General features: G+C 34.0%; 1 long non-coding RNA gene across 1 annotated transcript in view; it reads left to right on the forward strand.

Moving 5' to 3' along the window:
- Positions 1-7684, forward strand: part of LOC137202874 (uncharacterized) — a 39462-nt gene extending 31778 nt beyond the window's left edge. Inside the window, exons 2-3 of the long non-coding RNA XR_010932810.1 lie at positions 7126-7189; positions 7359-7684. This is a non-coding gene — a long non-coding RNA (uncharacterized lncRNA). The remainder of the gene's footprint in view (positions 1-7125; positions 7190-7358) is intronic.
- Positions 7685-8521: the final 837 nt, after the last annotated feature.

Here is an 8521-nt window from a genome sequence, read left to right on the forward strand (position 1 = left end):
GCTTCTGGCAGTTTTGATCATTGTAGCAAGACATGAACATTTCCTATCCAGTATACTTTCCGAGTGGTATGACTTTGCAGCAGTAATTGTATAACATCACCATGTTATATCTTATTGTGGAATACAGAATTGTACTAAAACATACAGTGATCATACTTTTGCAGTTTGCAGTTAATATAATAGGAAAAATGAATACATGGTAGATATGTGATCCAATCACTATCACAAAGACTGCAAGTGGTCATCACTTTAAATTATTTGGGAAACTTATCTGTTACTATTGAGTAGAAATAAAAGCATATGTATGAACAACTTATGGGAATGGATTTGGGGTATGTTTCCCCAATTCGGAAATTAGTTTCTTCTTCCAATATATGCCTGAACTACATTTGAAAGTGAAATAGCTAATACTGGCATGTAATAATGTGGATTACTGGGCAAAGACCTATAGAATCTTATATCATCTCAATTTTTGGTTCTTTTGGTGCTGTCTCCCTTGGGCCCTACGACCTACATAGGCAACTAGGAGCTTCATGACAGGAAACAAGTCCAGGTATCATCTTATTACCAAAGGGTCTTGAAAAATTGATCTAGGCATTTCCTTCTACACTGGCCTGCTGTCTTATTCCTGTCCTTCCTACAGAGAGGATTTAAAGTAGAAGGTCCTGGCACCCCCTATCTTCAAATGTAGGTACCTGAAGCATTAGTACCTGGCACCACAACACCATTAGGTGGGGCCTTAAGGGGCTTTCCTCATATGAACACTTTTTATATTGCTTTCATTGTTAGATGCTGACCCTTAGACTCTTTTCTTTAGTTATTTAGAGAAGTAAAGCTCCAGCGTGTTCTTGCTTGTTGAAGATTACACTTCGCATTTCCCTTCAAGTGCTCTAAGTGTCCACTTTTCTAGGTCTTATAACATCAGAGATAAAATAATCTGTCAAGTGTCAGTGTTATTAGACATGAATAAAATCAATTACAGACCATGTCTGGCCAGTACCTTCCTTCTCTAAGGAAGCAGGAACTAACCAATTCATATTGGTGATTGGCCCATAATCAAAGATTTCATTTCTGAGAAGCCAAATGGTATAGGAGAGAATCAATCATCAGTTATATCTGGGATCAGGACCTCTGCTTTTGGTCTGGATAACCCAGATTTGTATCACTAGACAAACAACTTTAGCATAAATAACCTCACCTATCACGTGAGTTTGTAAGATTTTACCAGTGTTGTGCAATATAAATTAAGAAAGGGGAACCATTTACTTTAGTACCTATTTAGAAAATGTCTGGTTGTAACTATCATTTGTAATCCACTTATTCATCAATATGAGATATTTATTTATAAATTTATGGACCCATTTTGGTATAGACCAAATGTTTATAGAAGGTCTGAAAATTTTTAAGAATATTACTTTAATCAAGAATGAGGACTTAGAAAATATTTGCAAATGATGCAACCAACAAGGGATTAACTTCCAAAATATATAAACAGCTTATACAGCTCCATATCAAAAAAATTAACAGCCCAATCAAAAAATGGGCAAAAGATCTAAATAGATATTTCTTCAAAAACATACAGATGGTCTACAGGAACATGAAAAGATGTCAACATAGCTAATTATTAGAGAAATGCAAATCAAAACTACAATGAGGTATTACTTCACACTGGTCAGAATGGCCATCATCATAAAGTCTACAGATAATAAATGCTGGAGAGGGTGTGGAGAAAAGGGAACCATCCTACACTGTTGGTGGGAATGTAAATTGGTGCAGCCACTATAGAAAACAGTATGGAGGTTTCTTAAAAAACTAAAAATAGAGTTACCATAAGACCTAGGAATCCCACTCCTGGGCCAAGAAGTGGGATTTGCTGTACACCTGAAACATTGTAAATCAACTATACTTCAATAAAAAAAAAAGATGAGGACTTCTTTCATCCCCCTGAAAAAAAGTCTTTAAAGGATCAATTCATTTCATAAAAGTCAACATCAACCTATTTATTTTTAGTCTGTGTGTGTGTGTTGAAAAGAAGGAGTTGGTCATAATTCTAAAAATTTAATTAACTATCTTCTGGGAATTATGATAGAAATGTACTGCCCAGAGAGAGAGAGAGAAGAGATTGAATTCAATGGTTTTGGAAACACTACCAAATATTTGTTTTTCATATCAAAAGACAGGTCATAAAAAACTGTAATTTTTAACAATTTTTCTTAGGAAGTTTCCAAAGGAACTATAATGAATAGAACTGTTAGTAATAAAGTTTAAACTTTTTAATAATAATCCTGGCATATGCACATAAAGAAAAAGTTTGGATTAATTTTTATTACTCTTACAACTTAAATTTTCTTCATTGCATTTTACTGGAAAATAGTTCATGTTTATTGCATTTTTATATAAATATGAAAATTACATAATGTGAACCAACAGTGAAAAATAATATTATGCTATCAAAACTGCAGTGTAGACATATACTCTATGCCCGTGAGAGGTACGCCAGGAGCCCAGAGTATTTATTTTTAAAATGTCAGTGTACACCTTTACTAAAATGGAGTGCCATGTTTTGAAATATAGCCTTTTTATTTCATTGTGGTAGACATGCTCTACACACATTTTATGCAGTGTTTGCCCACCTGTATTGTGCAGTTGCTACTGCTTTATAGATGGAATCAGTGGTGCAGATGAGGACAGACTTCAATTTTTCAGACTTTGAGTCTGAACTATATTTTGAAATAGTCTTCTCCCTAAATATCATATGCATGTTGAAAGTGCATAGCATTGGGAATGAGACAGTCGTAAGAACATCACACACACCATACATAACAGGAGTAGATATTTGCTTCTTAAAACAAAGAAAAGTAGGTCCATTTCCAGTTTTCCAGTTTCTAAAAATACGTGTTTGTCTCCCCTATCTTGTGTCTTCTGGGAGCATGGTTTATGTACTGTTCATAGTAAAATACTGTTTGATAGGTTTTCACAAAATGAAGCTTGTTTTTGGAAATGCTTACCACGAAATTTTGTAGAAAAAATTAGTATTGTGTCTACTTTGAATATTTATATATGTAGTAACATACTATGGCTCATAGGAGATAAAAGAGCACTGTGTGTTGGAGACCTCTGTTTTAGTGAGTTGGACTGTTTGGTGGTTAATGTGCTTCAGTGGTGTGTGTTCATGGAGGCTTTTTGAGCTATATCCTGGACAGTGGAAAGAGCATGGCCTTCCTTGACTTACCCATGCTCTCTCCATCCACCCAACCTGGGGGAATAAAGAAAGTCATCTTACCTTCTCAGCTGAATGAACTGTGTTAGCTTCAGTGTTTTGCAAATTTTAATGTGTATTTAAATCACTTTGGGATCTTGTTAAATGGCAAATTCTGATTCAATAGGTCTGGGTGGAATGTAGCTTGCATTTCTAACAAGCTCTCAAGGAGCAAGGAGCTAAAAAACAAAAATGTTTTATTCGAACTGCAGCTATGACCCTCAACCCACCTGCAATGGTTGTGGAAACTGTGGTAGATGGTGTCTGTTGAATAAAAAGGGAAAAAGGTATTCTTGAATAGTGGAATATGTATGGATACAGAAAATCAAGAGGTTAAGGAGAGCCAAGAAGAATTAAATTAAAAGTGATGGAGCAGAAATTGGAATGGGTGAACACCTTGGAAGAAACTGCTATTCATGCTTATGTAGAAAATCTACAGCTCATCTGCTGAAGTTGCAGCCAGTCATCTGGCCTGGAGAAGACTGGATAGCGAATGTAGAGTAGCAATAAAATCTCAGCAAACTGTAAAGCATAGTGTTGGCAAAGAGCATCCTTCTGAATTAATTTAACTGCCTAGGAGAAATTGGCTCTGACGGTTTAGTACTGAGAATGTGTGGCTGAGAGCCAGAGCTCAAAATTTAAATTAACTTTTTAAAACTTTGTCACATAGGTGTGGCTTAATACCAAAGCTGGCTCTTTGTCAATAAATGTACTTTTTCATAGCCATTGAGTTTCTAAGGGCTCAGAACAACATTTCCCCAAAGTTGTATGGGAAATACTCACTGTGTTTGAAATCAACTAAATCTGAAATGATTGAATATGAACTAAACAGACCTAGGATGAATTTTAAATAATTCAACTATCAATAAAGACCTTTTTGTAATTAAAAGGATAGCGTAAAGTTGCAAGTATTCAATTTTCTGGACAAGAGAACTATACTTTTGTAAATTAACAGAGCACTTATTTTCTCTTTCCTTTAAATGTTCAGCTTTACTCTTGACATTTTAAACGTGACTTTGGTGCTTATGATTGATAATAGTAACTTTTACAGAACTCTTACAGTTAGCTATCTTTCATCACTTTATTCATTTGTCTATTTTTTGTCTATTATGGCTTTTTTCTTTGACCTTATTTAGCATTTGGGTGGACTTCATTGATTTCACCCTGTGGTCAATTTGCATTCAAAGTTTGCATTCGATTCGGAAGAAGCACTTGTAATACCGGATATTAACAAGGAGTTTCAGAGACCGGTGTCTGAGTTACCTGCTGAAGCTGCCTGAAGCAAATCATAGTGGATGAAGAGGAAATTATTCACATACACTAATTAAAGATTATTTAAATAATGATTTTCAAGATAATACTGCTAAAAATGAAATTATTTTGTAACATATTTCTAGTCACAGCTCTGTAAGGAGACCTTTGTGTTTATTATGAATGATGGGGGAGATGATGTAAAGGAGAAGGGGGTATCAGTCTCTCTCCATGTGTAGTCCATACTTACATTTCCATTTTACATTCAGCTATATTTAAAATTCAACCACAGCTTGTAGAATTTTGCCATTCTTTCCATTTTTCACATTGTCAAATTAATTGTATTAAATTCATTTTATTTTTAAGATGTTCATCCAGTGTAATAACTAATATGTATAATCAATATACATCATGTCAATAGAATGAATTTAATTTTACCAAAACAACATAATTTACATCATGGAACTTTTCTGTCGAAAAATACTGCTAGCCTAAATGTATTTTAATATCAGACTTCCACCTTATACTTCAGTATTATTGTGTTAAAAGATGAGATGGTGTCTTTGAGGGAAATGTATCTGGAATTGATCTGATTCATTCTCTCTCTCTCTCTTTCTCTCTCTGCCTCTTGCTCTCTCACCCACTGTGAGGGAATTTAGTGACAAGCCTTTTAGAGAGACGATGAGTGTAATGTAATGTTTCTGAACATGAAGTTTTGCATGTGTGGAGGAACCTAATTAACCAACTTAAACTACTTCTATTCAAACACTCTAGAAAGATAACACCAGTCACAAATGTTAAATATCTGTTTTGCCTTACTTTGCTTACTCATGCATTTATTCAACACTTGCTATGGCAGTTTATCTAAAATTAGGTCCAAAGTAATTTAGGCAGCCATACCCTATGTGAAAGATTCTGTAGAAAGCTTTAAATCATAGTGACAGCCATTAGAACTCGCTTAAAGGAAATGCATTTCTGAATAATTCCAGAGGAAACAATAGGGGAAAAAAGCTATAAGTATATCCGTAGGTCTCATAAGAAATTACTCAGCATTTAGATATATGCTCCTTTGAAACAACAGAATTAGACATACTATTTTCTGTATTTTTATGACACCTATTTAAAAGAAAATAATAACATGTATGTATTGGGCATTTTTTCTGTGTCAGATATATTTCTTGGTGTTTGAATGTTATTGTGTTATTGAACTCTCAAAATTTTTGAGTTAAACTATATTGCTACCTTCATTTTACTGATTAGAAAATAGTAACCCAGAGAGATCAAATCATTTGCCTAAAGTCACAAAAGTAGTTAGTGGCAGACATGCACATTAAATGCCATCAGTGTGATTTCAGACCCAGGTTCCTAACTTGCATGCTGTTTCTTTTCATTTCAGTCCTGTCACTGATTTCTGTGTAAGTATCCTGAAGTCCTTCACATTAGTTTTTCTAACTGTCGCTGAGGCATCATTCTAAAATGTTGATGGAGACTTTTAGAGTTAACTCTTCTGTAATTTTCTAAGTTTAGAAAACTCACTAGACAAAGGATTTAATTATCAGTGTATTGCTTGAATATTATAAATATGTCCAGAACTATACAATAATGGATGTCTGTAATATATCAATTTAACAGTTGAGTGCTGCTATTTTAGGTCCAAGGATGTTGATAAATTGATGTAACTTAGAAATGTGGTGACTAAATTTATAGTATTATGAGAACAATCTCAGTGTTTTATTTTGAAAACTGTATTCAGAAGCTCATTTGATTTTAGAAGATATTTTCTTTTGGGTTGTGTCAAATTGCAAAACTAAAGGAGTTTAGAATATTAGTAGTGACATTTTTTAAAATGATTATTATAAAACTTGTCCCAAATTAGATTCTCTAAACCTCTGACACAGAAGTTGATAGAAGAGAAGCTAATTATAATCTTATAGAAAAAAATACTTTTAAACAGTTTTTAGAGGATTAAGTGTATACATAATTTTGAAAACTTTTATGTAAAATAATCTAGATTGACATTTGTAAAATAAATCACTTGAGATATCTGAAAAAAATTGTTGGATTCTGGAAAAAGGTTGTGAAGTGTTTTCAGCCTTAACGTTTTCCAAAAGCAAAATCAAATTAATCTCAAAAAAATATTTGCAATTTGCAGATTCATTTATTTTTATTTATAAACATGGAACATAACTTCCCTTTTTGAAGAAAAATCTGGACAATGACTCATTTAACTAATCACTGAGTGAGTAGCTATCTCGAGCAACTGAAGGAGAATGAGCTTATATTTACCCCTGGGTAATAGGAAATACTCTCTACTAACTTTCTTTCTTTCTCTCTCTTTCCTTTTTCCTTCCTTCCTTCCTTCCTTCCTTCCTGCCTTCTTTCCCTCCCTTCCTCCCTCCTTCCCTCCCTTCCTCCCTCCTTCTCTCCCTCCCTCCCTTCCTCCCTCCTTCCCTCCCTTCCTCCCTCCTTCTCTCCCTCCCTCCCTTCCTCCCTCCTTCCCTCCCTTCCTCCCTCCTTCTCTCCCTCCCTCCCTCCTTCTCTCCCTCCCTCCCTCCTTCTCTCCCTCCCTCCCTCCCTCCCTTCCTTCTCTCTCTCTCTTTCTTTGTCTTTTTTAGGGCAACAAAAGATTCCTATAGCTGGTTAGGAAAATTCCAGCTTCCTTAGATCGACTTCCTGCATGTAAGCTCTGTTCAGGTGGCACAAAAATTATTCCTTTTTCCAAAAATACACATGTTGATGTCTTGTTGCTTTTGATTATGGTGTGCCTCAGTTCTTTTCTAAGGTTCAACTAAAATTCTACACTATTCTAAATTTCTACATAAAAGCTTTTTTTTTTTTTTAATTGCAGTACGCGGGTCTCTCACTGTTGTGGCCTCTCCTGTTGTGCAGCACAGGCTCCGGACGCGCAGGCTCAGCGGCCATGGCTCATGGGTCCAGCCGCTCCGTGGCATGTGGGATCTTCCCAGACCAGGGCACGAACCCATGTCCCCTGCATTGGCAGGCGGACTCTCAACCACTGTGCCACCAGGGAAGCCCAAAGCTTTTTTGATGAATTATTTTAGTGGAAATAATTGTTCTATCTCAGAATCCTTAAATTCTGTTCAATATTTTATTATAACACTAATTTCATTTTGTCTTGCAGAATCCTTACTTTATATGTAGGTACCACATAGTTCTTAAATGTTTACAGCATGGGCCAAATTCAATGATAAATTTCCTTCTATGCTTTCTAAATTTTACTGTAAAATGTTTGAAAAATTACCTATATCTACACTCCCCCGAGTTATCTTTGCCAATTTTTCTGCTTTTGTTATCATTTTGTACACATATACATATATGTGTACACAATAAAATGAAGTTCATATGGACTATACTATTTTTGTGTTTTTATCACTTAATTATATTAGCATATAAGGTAATTCTTTTATCTTTACATGGAATGTAATTTTAATACTGTACGAATGTCCATCTTTAGTATGTATTTTATTTCATCAGTCTCTAAACATTTAACAGATTGTTTTATAATTTTAAAATAAAATCAAAGAAACTAACACAATATTGTAAAGAAATCATACTCCAATAAATATGTTATAAAAAATAAATAAAATAAAATCAACAATATGACTTTATGTATGTCTTTTTGTAAGTTTTTGTATTTTTCTAAGGATTAGTCTGCAGTATGGAAGTTTAATTTTTAAAATTTATTGTCATTTTGCTGTCTAAAAGCTTTACTTTACTTTGTATTCAAATCATCTTAGACTTTCCAAACCTCATCGAAAGTGACCAAAAAGTCTAACATTATTTTAAATAATTTATATTTGTTATTTTGTGAATTTCCTTTTCATATAATTTACCCATTTTTCAATAGGTGAGGTTTTAAAAATTGCATTGAATAGTATTTATATACTAATGTTAAATATTTTACTTCTGAGAGGAATTATATTTACTTAACTTTTCATTTCTTTTAATTGAAGAAATTCCTTCATTTACTTTTCTTTACAAACAGACTTT

The sequence above is a fragment of the Pseudorca crassidens genome, chromosome 11 (assembly GCF_039906515.1).
Source record: "Pseudorca crassidens isolate mPseCra1 chromosome 11, mPseCra1.hap1, whole genome shotgun sequence".
Taxonomy (NCBI): domain Eukaryota; kingdom Metazoa; phylum Chordata; class Mammalia; order Artiodactyla; family Delphinidae; genus Pseudorca; species Pseudorca crassidens.